We start from the raw sequence: 13,505 nt of genomic DNA on the forward strand, positions 1-13,505 counted from the left end.
TAGTCCTAGTAGAATTATAATTAGCTAACAAAAATATTAGTTGGCATACATCAATGAGTATTCCATTTAGTTCATGTGGTTTCAAAAACTATTTTTAAGCATCTGCAGATATGCCAGATGTTGACTAAAACATAAGTGGATTCTAGAAGGCTGATGAATATTGGCATGTAGCTTGTGTGCCTTTCATTGTTGGATGAGTACAGTGTACAATGACAATATAAAACAGGCTTTAGTACAGGGCTTCAGAGGCTAAAATAATCAAATAAAAACAGAGCTTCTGGTTCTTCAACAATAGTGCACAAGAGAAATTGTCAACAGATGCAGCTTTTCTAGCCTTGGTTTTTGAAAGGTACAGTTTGTGTATCTCTACTATTGGATTGGATCCTGTGGGTTGTGTACCATACTTAAAAGGATGTCTCTATTCCTGTTATCCCCCAGTCCCTCTGCTGAGGCTTTAGGAGACCTTTATAAATAAAGTGCCACGTGTTATGAGGGCCACAGTGAGGAGGAGGAGGTGGGTAAAATAGCCATCTCATTTTTATGGAAGTGCAGTTCATTTCTAGCTGGGTTTGCTGTGCTCACACATTAATGAGTTTGCTGTGCTCACACAACGCCTCATGTCCCCTCACTGTGCCCCCCCATACCATACAGCACATTCACAGTGGTTCCATAATCTTCTTTGGTGGGTTTTTGAATGCAATGGAAAAATGGGGAAGATCCTCTTGTGAAAGTTTCTCTCCCTTTCATATTCATGGGAGCCAGCCCACCAAGTGCAAAGGATCACTGTTCTATTCTCGTCAGATTATGTTGTGTGGACACTCCTTCCTTCTGTCCTCCTCTCATGACAGCCAGTTTGGTGTTGTGGTTAAGAGCGGCAGACTCTCATCTGGAGTACCAGGTTTGATTCCCCACTCCTCCACATGCAGCCAGCTGTTTGACCTTGGGTCAGTCTCTCAGAGCTGTTCTCTCAAGAGCAGTTCTCTCAGAGCTCTCTCAGCCCCATCTACCTCACAGGGTGTCTGTTGTGGGGAGAGGAAGGTAAAGGAGATTGTAAGCCACTTTGAGACTCTGACTGAAGGGCAGGATATAAATCCAGCTCTTCTTCATGGCTCTGCTGGGGGGGGGGGAACATCTGTGCAGACCAGGATGTTGCACAAAAGACTTTGGAGTAATAGAGAGCACTGGGGGCATTTCCCCCCACCTTATCCTGACACAAATTTGTAGTGGTGGAAAAAACAATTCTTTGAGGGTCATTCATAGGGATTTTTGAGAGGGAGATAGGGCAGAGTGAACCCATACTGCCCACTCGTCACGCACAGGTTACTCTATAGCTAGTATACGCAAGCTTCTTCTTGTCCCAGGGGAAAAAGATTGAGTTGGTTGTTCTGCCCAGATCTTGAATACAATCTCCCAGCTTTTCAAATGTATGTATTTTAGATGACCATCCAATCATTACATATAATGAATAATATAAGTCAATTATTTATGAATGATTTACAACCTGAACAAGTCTGGTTGTAACGCTGGGTGGGTGAATGCTTGGTGATGAATAATAGATGGAAAGAAAATTAGAATCAAATGGGAAAGATTTTATTCATCTTAAGTAGACCAACCTTATGATAAATGACATGTAATCCTAGAATACCTTAGAAAGTCTAACAAAACTATTGTGGGTGGAAGTGTTGTAGGATAGAGCTAATCACAAGAAACATTGTGGTATGTGTATTCAAATGTCATTTAAAGTATACTAAAATCCTTGGAGAATTGGGCATGAACTATAAATATTTGATTATGTCACATGATTTTTCCTTCCTAGGTCCATCCAGAAGTCCATGTCAGAGAATGAAGCATTTGGTAATTAAAACTGTACTCTGTTTTGCCTTGGTACTATTTTTTACCATGTAAATAAAAGGACACTCTGGGTGCGTTCAGATGGGGTGTTTCAGCTGGCATAAACTGTACCGGTTGGAACCGGTGCAGTTTATGCCGGCTGAAACGCGATCACACTTACCTCCTGTCTGTGGAGCCCATCGCTGTATGCCCATCCTCACACAGCGGGCATCGGCGGGTGTTTTTTTTAAAAAAAAAAACTCAGTTTGAGCATGCGCATAGGCAGCCATCCACAGAATGGCGATCTTCGCGCATGCACAAAAAACCCTGTCTTACATTTAAACTTTAAAGGTAAGGACTTACCTTTAAAGTTTAAAGACCAAACTGGCCTCCCTGAAGTCCCAGACTCCTCCGAAACGTTAAACTAAGGACCTTTTCTTTTTCTTTTTTAAATTAACGCCAGGGTGAAGCTTTGCCCAAGCGCATATCACCGACTTTTCTTTAAAAATGGCGGGGGGAAAACGGAAGCCTCCGGCTTCCCAACAGAAGTGGGTCTGCGGAGAGCGATCAGATGGGGGTAAAGCGATTACAACCGTTGTACTCAGGATACCACCACTTGGGGACCTAGTGGCTGAATACAACGGTGTAAAGCTCTTTGCAACGGTTAGGGACCGAAGGCAGATGTTCGCCGTGTGAACACCGGTAAGTACACCGATTCCAACCGGCACCTATTCCGTTGCAAATGCCCCGTCTGAACACACCCTCTGTGTTCCAATTACTCTTACTAAAAGAAGGAAACCCAGTTATTTCAGACAAAGGAACAAAAAGGATAGTATACAAAACACCGTTCCTATACACTTTCTTTTCATTTTCACTACATTTTGGTTGGAAATTATGTGCTGCTTTGCAGATGTTATCCTTCAAAAAAAATGGAAGAGTTGTAAGTTGGGTGGGTATAATGCAGTATTATGCAAAGTTACTCCAGTCTAAGTCCATTGGCTTTCAGTAGGTAAAAAGTAGCTGTTTTTCACTTGCTAGGCCAAACTATATATATTTTCTTCCATGAACAAAGATCATTATTTTCACATTCAGAAGATTAAAAAACATATTTTGAAAGCCAGTTTTAAAAACAAATACTTGCCTGCATATTGCAAGTCACACTTCTGATTTATTCAACATTTATTCAGAATTCTTAAAATACATTTTTCACTGAATATGGAAATAAACAACATAGCAATATATCATGAAAAGCCTATCAACCTCTCAGTGAGTCTTGCAGTTTAGCAGGACTCAGATTCATATTCTAGAAAAAAAAGAATGGATAGCATTTAAAGTAGGGATCTTTATTAAAGGTAAAAAAGTCGACACTGCATTGTTTTAAAAACAGTCATAAATACAAACTAACTGTGTTACATTGAAATCAGTTTCCTACATATACATGGAAATACAGATGGAGATATGTGGTACAAATGGGAGATTAATTTTAAAAACACAAACACAGGAAATTGTGCCACTGATATATCAACAAACCTGGTAATTACATAGAACATTTCACAGCGAGACAAAATATTTCATTGTGTTAAGTGGACTCACTACAGTCCTGAAATCAGTGCAAAACCTTGAAAAAGAAGCAACCTTCTAAAGGATGATTTTACATTCAAATGTATTAAAACATAATGATGCTGATCTTTAATTGAACAAACTGGTTCTGCATAGTTACATAAAAATAATGGAGACCTTTGTCTTCATAATACTTCTCTAGGTATGTTAGGAGTCTACTACAAATGCCACATTTACTTGTATAAGGTTTCTGATTAAAGTTATTTCCAAACTAAATAAAATAACAAAATCTAAGGGGACATACAATTGCCAACCCATCATGTGATCTTTTGTGTGATGTAATTGGATACAATCAGCATGCAACAAAGATGTCTACATGGCAATTTCATTCAATACATATCTGACCTGTGCAATCTATACCCACTAGTGATCTTATCTGGCTTATCTTCCACCCTTCTCCCTTCCACACTTGAGGGAGACAGTGTCACCAATGTAGGCCATATCTATTTGCTTGGCACGATTTGGGCCTTTATTGTTCTTTTGCAGGTTACCAGTTTGTATACATGTTCTGGTTATTGTGCTGAAATGCCAAATGGACAATGGCTTAGATCCAGTATTCCTTCACTGAAAGATACTGGCAAATACGGGTTTTGAACAAGTCCTTTTCAGAAGCAGTCCCTTTTGACCCTTAGAAAGATGATTCTTGAACTTGCAGGACCTGCATAGACAAAAGTTATGTGGGTTGAGGGAGCTGCAGTGAGGAGACAGAAGAAGTGAAATTTACATTTCTTCATCTTCCTTCATGAGAGCTGTATTTGCAGACAGAGAAGATGATTTGGCCCCTTTTCCAAAATCCCAATCCATCTGGCTCCATACAGGTCCCACAACTCCAGGAATAATCTCTTCAGGGGTTGAAAGGAACTGTTGAGGGGAGGGGAACACAGGAACAGTCTTCTGTTGACAGATCACTTTGTGTAGCTATCATGTAAAGTCTAGCCCAGGGAGTCCAACTGCCCCTTTTATTGGTTTCAGAACTCCCTGTACCAGTTCAATGCTTATTTGAGGATCAAGCTGTAAATATTATGGCAATTGGCCACAACTTTTTTCCCTCTGGAAGCTTTTGAAGAAAAGTTGTCCATTGGAGTGGGTCAATTTGCATCCCAAAGTTAATTGTGTAGGATATTTATTTCCATCACTATTATAATATGAATTATAGAAACTGTTTTCTATGCTTCAATTTTAGATAGAAAAAATGTGAATGGCATAATCAGCCAGCTTCCCAAGAAGCAAGAGAATGATTTGTACTTCGGAAGGCACTGTCAGTCTGAAGGTAATTGCAAAATGCATTTCAGCTGATTTTGCATTTTCTACAAAACATTTTAAAGGGCACAGAGGAAAACAGTGAAATGATTTGTCAAGGCCTTTGTGTGTGGGGGGGTTGACTCTTCCCCAAGGGAAAAATATGTACTTTAAATAAGGAAGAAATTGAAGTGAGGAACTGTATGACTGGTATTAAATGCTTCCTGTAGATCAGTAGAACCTGCATGCAGTTTTCTTTACTGCTGCACAGGATAGATGGGATAAATGTGGCAATATCTAAAACACTGTGGTATTCTGGTCACCTCATCTCAAAACGCATATTGTAGAGCTAGAAAACATTCAGAAAAGGGTAACCAAACTGAACAAGGAGTTGGGCACCTCCCCTATGAGTAAAACTATCGAGTTTGGGAATTTTCATGTTATAAGAAAGAAGGTGCAAACCACTGAAACTCAGGGGTAACCAATGAAGTTGACGGACAATAGGTTCAGGAACACATACGAAAGTAGTCCTTTACACAATTTGTAATTAACTTCAGGAATTTACTGCTACAAGTCCAGGATGCCATGATGGTCACTAGTATATGTGGTTTTAAAGGGGGATTTGACAAATTCTTGGGATGATGAGCCCATGAAAAGATAGCGTGCTCTTCTGCTGCTGGAAAAGAAAAAAGGAGTCCCTTTTACTACCAAATGAAAGGCATATTCTGGGGATTGTTGGACCTGCATGTATAAAAGTCATGTGGAATGGGGCTGTAATAAAAGGAATATGGGAGAGATTGAGTTAAAATGAGGGCTGGCTCCAAATGAATTTGTGAGATGATCTTCAGAATACAGAAATAACATATTCCTTCCAAGAGAAAGTCCACAAGCTTTGGAATCTGTTTGGGCACAGTTCTTCCACATGTCTGCTCTCCTTCTGCATTTTCACAGTTGTGAAATCTGCTTATTTTCTTCCACATCTGCCTATAATAGTGAGGATTTTCAAGGTAGGGTGTTGTTGTCATTGGTAGTGGCATCAGTGGCATCACAGCAAAACCCCCCCCCCTTTAAAAAAGGCACTGATAATCAATATATTGCTATAGTCTTCTAATGAAACTTTAAGCTTTCATTTCAGCTTTCCTTTTAGACTATCATTTTTTTAAAGTCCCTATTCCCTTTATTCCTTTACCTTTTCCTTATATCTTTGTGAGGGAAGGAGCTAGGTAAAAGTAAAGGTTTCCCTTGCTCGAAAGCCAGTCAAATCCGACTCTAGGAGGCGGTGCTCATCTCTGTTTTCAAGCCGAAGAGCCAGCACTGTCCAAAGACATTTCCATGGTCATGTGGCCGGCATGACTAAATGCAGAGGTCACGGAATGCAGTTTCCTTTCCACCGAAGCAGTACCTATTTATCTACTTGCAGTTTCTTGCTTTCGAACTGCTAGGTTGGCAGGAGCTGGGGCCCGAGATGGGAGCTCGCTTCATCATGTGGCACTAGGGTCTTGAACTGCCGAACAGTCTGCAGCTCAGCGTCTTAACCTCTGAGCCACCGCGGCTCCCAGGGGAGGAGCTAAAAACTTTTTAAAAGCTGGGAAGTTAGAGAACCTGCAAAGCCTACTGTTACAATGCTCTAGAAATCAATCAATATTTTAGTCTCATTTTAAAAAAACAAAAACTAAACTACTCATCTTCAGGGAGGGAGAGGGAGTAGTCTGACCATGACAGTCCAATAAACAAAAAGTAGTCTGGATGTGGGTGGGACAAAGAAAACAGATGGAAACTTTATGCACAAGGAAAAAGCCAACTCACAGTCAGCTTCCAGAAAAAACATTGGGGTAAAAATGGTCTCACCCTGACCTGGATAGCCCAGGCTAGCTTGATCTCGATCGAGGAAGCTAAGTAGAGTCAGCCCTGGCTAGCATTTGGATGGGAGACCTCCAAGGAACACCAGGATCATGATGTGGAGGCAGGCCATGGCAAACCACCTCTGAGCATCCCTTGCCTGAAAAACACCTACGGGGTCGCCATAAGTCAGCTGTGACTTGACAGCCAAAAAAAAAAAAGTGGTCTCAAAAGAGCCAGAAAAAAATAGCGGGGAGTGAAAACTAAAGGCACAAAAAATGCATGCCAAAATCAGTGGATAAACCAAAGTAGTATGGGGCCAGAACTGATGGGGAGAATCCACACAGACATCCTTGGGACTTCCAGTATAAATGTATTAACTTGGCAGTGTCCCACTTATATGAGCAGGGTTTACTTCTGGATCAGGGTTCTCCTACTTAGCACCTGCCAGTACTTCCCCTGGTGCCCATCAAGTGGAACCTTTTATTGAGCAAACTTCAGAGGACGGCGGAAGACAGGAGGGCATGGCGGGATCTGGTCCATGGCGTCGCGAAGAGTCGGACTCGACTGTGCGACTGAACAACAACAACAACAACAAAATTCAAATAATTAGGCTTTTGATGGCTGCAATAGCAACCGCAGCCACTGGAGGATCAGTGGACTGGTAAACATCCAACCTGTCCTTAGTCAATGTGTTGTTTGATTCCTCCTTCAGGCTTCAGTTACTTTTTTAAACACACCTCTTTTTTCCCTTCCCTTCATTTTTTTCCTTCATTTTTTAAATTTCCGAATCTCTTTGCTCCTTTTCCTTCTGGCTATTCTGCTTTTCTTTTTATACTTCTTTCGCCCTCCCTCCTTCTTTCCCTCCAGCTTTCCTTCATTTTTTTTATTACCCTTCTGTAATTCTATTGTAAAGTAAGGAGAAAGGTATTTTGGCTTCAGCCTCTGCAATAGCCTTTGGGGGGGGGGTTGGCTCCACTTCCTGTAGCAGCCATTTTGCACTGGCACTCTCCACAGCCTCACAAAATTCCAAAGCTGCCTAAAGGATCAAAAAGGTTGGGGACCCCTGCTCTACAACATTGTGCTTTAGATCATCACCATGCGAGTAAATTGAAATAATGACATAGCAGCATAGTCGTCACCTATTTTAAAAATTTTCTCCTGCCACCACTTGGAACAGCAGCAGGCAACTATGGCTGCTGGTGGGAGGTCTCCACTATAGTAGGAGGCCTGGCAGCCCTAGGTACCATGGTGCCCATGGGTGCCCTGTTAGAGATTGCTGGCTTAAGGTATATAGTCGTCTGATGTAAAGGTCAATTGGCACAGACAGCAGGAGCTTGTGACACTTCTAGAGAAGAGCAGAAGCTCAAGGGCCTAGCTACACTCATGCCATAGTCTTTGGGCTTTTCCGCATTCTCATTTTACTCGTTGTTAAGTTCTTGTTTCTTTGGTGTTTTTTCCCTCTGTTCTGCATGTGTTTTCCTCCCTCTAGTGGTCGATTCAACATAAAACAGAATTATTTCCAGTTTATTTCCCTGTGGTTTAAATCTACGGGGAGATAACCTAGAAATAAACCTACTTTATGTTGAATCAAGCACTAGAGGGAGCAAAACACATACAGAACAGGGGGGGAAACCCTGAAGAAGCAGGAAATTAACAATGAGTAAAATGGGAATGCAGAAGAACCCTCTATTACGCACCAGTTTCCCAGTTAAATAGACTAGAGGAAAACCCACCTTAAGGCATGGGACAGAGGAGGGTGGAGAAGAATTCTTCTCATATATACAGTAATTTGTGTATTGGATTTGATTTGTGGTAAATGGGCCACCACTGGTGTAGAATTTACCCAGACAGAACAAGTTCATATTTTATATGGCAGTTTGGGAATGCCTGTTTTTGCTGCAGTACACACATGCGGTGTAAATGGGAGATGCTTGGCTCCAGCCATACTGCGAGTTTCCTGGCTGTCATCTGTTCAGCTGTGGTCATGTTACATATTTGCTACAACAAACATTGGGAAGCCCTGAAATTATGAATTGATTCTTAGGGTTGCTGTTTCATTAAAAAAAATAAAACCTAGAAACTGTTTTTGTAGCACTTTTATAGCTTTTATAGCACATTTGCCAGTGATGAGCCCCAGTGGGGTGACAGTAATAACAAAGGACCAAGAAGGACTAAAGAAAGGACTAAAGAAATCTTAAAACTGACCTGTCCAGTCAATTGCAGGCATTGGTTGTAAACTCTGTTTAGGCCAGCAGCTCTTATTTGAATGGCTTTCTTTTTCAACCTAGAGGCTTGCTTTATTTTTCTATATTCCTTTCATGGCTGTCTCCTGTTCAGGTCTGGTAAGGAAACTAATATCAGACACAAACCCTCACTTTCTGCAGTTCAGAATAGGCAAGTGTTTTTAAGAGGGTGACACATGATCCTGGCAACTCTCAACTAGTGCCTTAGCTAGGGTTGCTGTCCCCCCAGTGGGCCAAGGGGATCCCACGGTTTTGGGGGCTCCAGTCTACCACCCCCTAACAGTAAGCCCCACCCAAGCCCCACCCCCAAACAGCAGCATTCCACAGGGATACCACTGACGCAATGACATCACCAGTAGTGATGTCATCACAGTGGGGCCATCACGCAGTGATGCTCTAGCATTCAGGGGGGACTGTATGGTTACCATAGAGTTTTTGTCCCAAATGCTAAAAAGTCGCTGTGTGACACCCTAGCATGATGATGTCACTACTGGCAGAAAAACCCTGACGAGGAGCCAGGAGCCCCCCACTGCAGGTAAGAAGAGACCTGTCAATCCTAGCCTTAGCAAAAACACCTTTGTGCTTTCTAGAAAAATGCAATGGGGACAGTCCCCTCTTTTCTTCCTTCCCCTTCTTCCCCCCTCCATTGATAAGAGAACTGGTGTGATTTTTCGGTAGTGAACCCCACGGAGCATGCGATCCTGATGAATCAAAACACTGAATTACTGGCACAACTTTAAGCACGTAGAGTTAATTTGACAACTGGCAAAAGGATAGTTGAGCCTATAGAGTAGAGCTCAAACAACTGTGCTTTAAAGAATAGATTTCTCAGTGTAAGGGTCTCTGGGTTGGGAAATTCCTGGAGATTTGAGAGATGGATGATGGGGAGGCTGGGGTTTGGGGAGGGAGCTCAGCAGGGATGTGATGCCATACAGTCTGCCCTCCAAAGCAGCTGTTATCTCCAGTGGAATTGACCCCTGTAGTCTGGAGACCTCTGGAGCTCTTATTCCAGGAGATATCCAGGCTCTACCTGGGGGTTGGAAAGCCAGTTTGGTGTAAGGTTAAGAGCCAGTTTAGTGTGGTGGTTAAGAGCAGAGGACTGTAATCCGGAGAACCAGGTTTGATTCCCCACTTCTCCACATGCAGCCATCTAGGTGACCTTAGGTCAGTCACAGTTCTCGAAAGAGCAGTTCTTGAAAGAGCTCTCTCAGCCTCACCAACCTCTAGGGCTGCCAAGCTACGGCGGGGGATCCGTGCGTCTTCACAGGATCCCTGCCACGGGGGACAGCGATACGCGTTGCACCGCCGTCGCCAGGATGTGACACTATGCGTCGCTCTGGCAATGGGACTCCAAACAGCCCCATTGCCAGAGCGACTCCAAACAGCCCCGTTGCCAGAGCGACGCGTAGGGTTACATCCTGGCGACTGCGGTGCAACGCGTATCGCTGTCCCCCGTGGCAGGGATCCTGTGAAGACGCACAGATCCCCTGCCGTGGCTTGGCAGCCCTACCGACCTCACAGGCTGTCTGTTGTGAGGAGAGGAAGGGAAGTAGACTGTAAGCCTCTCTGAGACTCCAAGTGAAAGGTGGGGTATAAATCCAAATCTTCTTCTTCTTCTTCTTCTTCTTCTTCTTCTTCTTCTTCTTCTTCTTCTTCTTCTTCTTCTTCTTCTTCTTCTTCTTCTTGTAATTCAATTCATAAATTTTTTATCTTCCCCTCCAGAAATGAATGAAGATTTTCTTATTGGTGAACAGTTACATTTACTACAAGGAACAAGGATAGAGGAAACTACGTGTCAGGTAACTTTGAAATAGTAATTGAACTGGGGCAACAGGGATCCGAGTACCAAACTCAGCTAGGCAGGATGTGGTGTTCCCCCCTCCCCCTTCTGTGGTTTCCTGCCTTTGGAATATGGATGTGGGCACAGGGCAGGAGCCTGTTTTTAAACAGAGCTTCTAAACACTTTACACCCAAATGAATTTTGTGCTAGCTTCATTCATTTCAACAATTTTCTTCCTGCCCTATGCTTAAATTAGCTTATTTCCAGGATCTGCTGAAAAAACAACTGGCTTTCTTGGAGAAAATGAAATATTTCACACAGTGAAATAAGGTGCTGGTGACAGAGGGCATTGCCTTCCTTGCTTTCATGCTCCAAATACATCAGCCTTCTCTACCCCAGTTTTATGAATGGATGGACTCGTGCACAGTTGGGTTTTCCCAAGATTGCTTTGAAACAGGAAGAGATACTTGATTCTGCCATTTCCTTTCCCTGCCCCTGTGTAGCTGCTAACTTTTCAGGCAGAAACCTAATAGCCCCTACTCTGCGTATCAGTCAGGCTGTCTGTTGCAAGGAGGGACAGAATGGAGTGCAGCTGAGGCCAAAAATGCCTTCACCTGTCTTTGCCAGACCACCTTTGTGATGCTGCCATCAGCTGAAAGCAAGGTATTTGTGCATTCCTCCCATCTGTTTCATGCTCAATAACTGGAATGCTCTGATTATATTGAGTAAAGTCCTACCCAAATCTCTGAGCCAGCAATCTGCTGGGTGATGTAATGTGCACAGAACAGCAATCACAGGCAATGCAACTTTGGTGTAGTCATTAAGGTTGCAGACTCTAATCTGGGAGAACTGGGTTTGATTCCCCACTCCTCCACTTGAAGCTGCTGGATGACCTTGCGAAAGCCATAGTTCTGTCAGAGCTGTTCTTGAAAGAGCAAGTTTTGAAAGAGCTCTCTCAGCCTCACCTACCTCACAGGGTATCTGTTGTGGGGAGGAGAAGGGAAAGGAGTTTGTAAACCGCTCTGAGACTCCAAGAGAGGGCGGGGTATAAATCCAATCTCTCTCTCTCTGTGTTGTGTACCCGGAGAAGCTACACACGCAGTCAGGTTCGCACATGGCCATGCAAATGGCCCAAGCTTCACTTCCAGAGACAATAGCCTGAACGGATCCTAGGGCACGCCTATCAGATGGCTAGGATCCAAGAATGGACCTATGGGACTTCAGTGCGCTGTAAATATCCTATCACAGGTGTGGGTGTGTGTTTGGGTGTTGTTTGCCATGGGGATATAAGCCAACCTCTGGCCCAGCTACTCTCATCTCAAGTTCTCCTGTATATAATAAAGTATGAGCTGAAATCATTCCTCCATGCATCAGTCTCAGTACTTTATACTGGCAACGAAGGTGGGATCCCAATGAGCGAACCTGACACTACCGACAGCCCAGCATTGAGCACCGCTCCGCAGGACTCCGCGCCCCGCATCGCTCACGATCAGCACCGCAACACACCCTGCTCCTAAGGACATTGCTCCCCACTCAGCTCAAGAGTCATGGCTGTCGCTCCAGGACACCTCGGAATATTTGACCCCACACACCCCGAGTTCTGGGAATCATGGGTAGACCAACTGGCCAGCTTCTTCGCCTACCACAAGGTCACTGACGCAGGCAAGAAATGGGCCTTGCTCCTCAGCACATGTGGGGTGGCCACCATCCGCCTGGCCAAGGGCCTTCTGGTGCCAAAGAAACTAAAAGAGAACATGTACGATGAGATTGTAGAGGCCCTCACAAAGTACTACGTGCCAAAGCGCATGGACTTTCAGGCATGCTTCCAGAGGCCCAATGAAATGGCCTCCGCATTCATGGCCAAACTCCGTCAGCAGGCGGCGGACTGTGAGTTCATGAAGGTGGAGAAAAACATCCTAACCCAATTCGTTTGGGGTCTTCGAGATGCCAAACTCCGCCACAAACTTGTAGGTACCGCAGACCTCAAGTTAGATGTAGCCCTCCAGATGGCCACCATATTCCAGGGCTCACACTGCGACCGTCCACCATCTTCAACACACCACGTGTTTTCTGACAACTCGGAAAAAGAAGACACCCTGCTCGTTCGCCAGCCCAGCCACAGGAAGCTGCCTACACCGTCGGGAGCAACCGGACACCATGACAAGTCTGCTGCCCAAGCACCGGGTGCCAGCTGCAGAGACGCACATGAACGCAGGACGTGCTGTACACCATGACAAGTCTGCTGCCCAAGCACCAGGTGCCAGCTGCAGAGACGCATATGAACGCAGGACGTGCTGTTTCCGTGACGCTGTCTGCCAAACATGTGGGAAGCAAGGCCACATCACCCGTGCCGGCCACTCTTGTGGTGCCTGGAAGAAGATGTCCACTCACCAGGAGGATCTGGACCTGCACACACTGACTGTTAACCATCACCAGGTACTAAATTTGCCCCCTGAAGCCCCTAACAAAATGCATGTTACAATATTAATAGAGGGGTCCCCCTGTCGTATGGAACTGGACACGGGCGCCTCGTTCTCCATAATCTTGGCAGAGACATTACAGAAACTCTGCCCGGGGGAGCCCTCCTAAAAAAGTCATGGGGTCTATCACTACGGACTTTCAGAAGAACCCTGTGGCCATCAGAGGCTGGGGCAGATTCAGGGTGCAATTCAGAGACTTTGATGGCCCTTTAGAGTTGCTGGTGGTGGAAGGGAAACTCACGAGCCTGCTGGGACTTGTGTGGTTTGGGCCCCTGGGATTTGTGGTAATGGCCATAAACTTGGTACAACCTCGGTACTTTAATTCAGTCTGTGAGGAATTTCCGGGAGTGTTTGACGGCATGCTTGGCTGCTACTCCGGCACCCCAGTTTCTCTTGAACTTGACCCAGAGGTATGGTCCATCCGAATGAAGGCCAGGCAGCCCCCATTAGCACTGCAGCCCAAGATAGAAG

Source organism: Gekko japonicus, unplaced genomic scaffold (assembly GCF_001447785.1).
Source record: "Gekko japonicus isolate JY-2015 unplaced genomic scaffold, Gekko_japonicus_V1.1 scaffold72, whole genome shotgun sequence".
In the NCBI taxonomy this organism is placed as follows: domain Eukaryota; kingdom Metazoa; phylum Chordata; class Lepidosauria; order Squamata; family Gekkonidae; genus Gekko; species Gekko japonicus.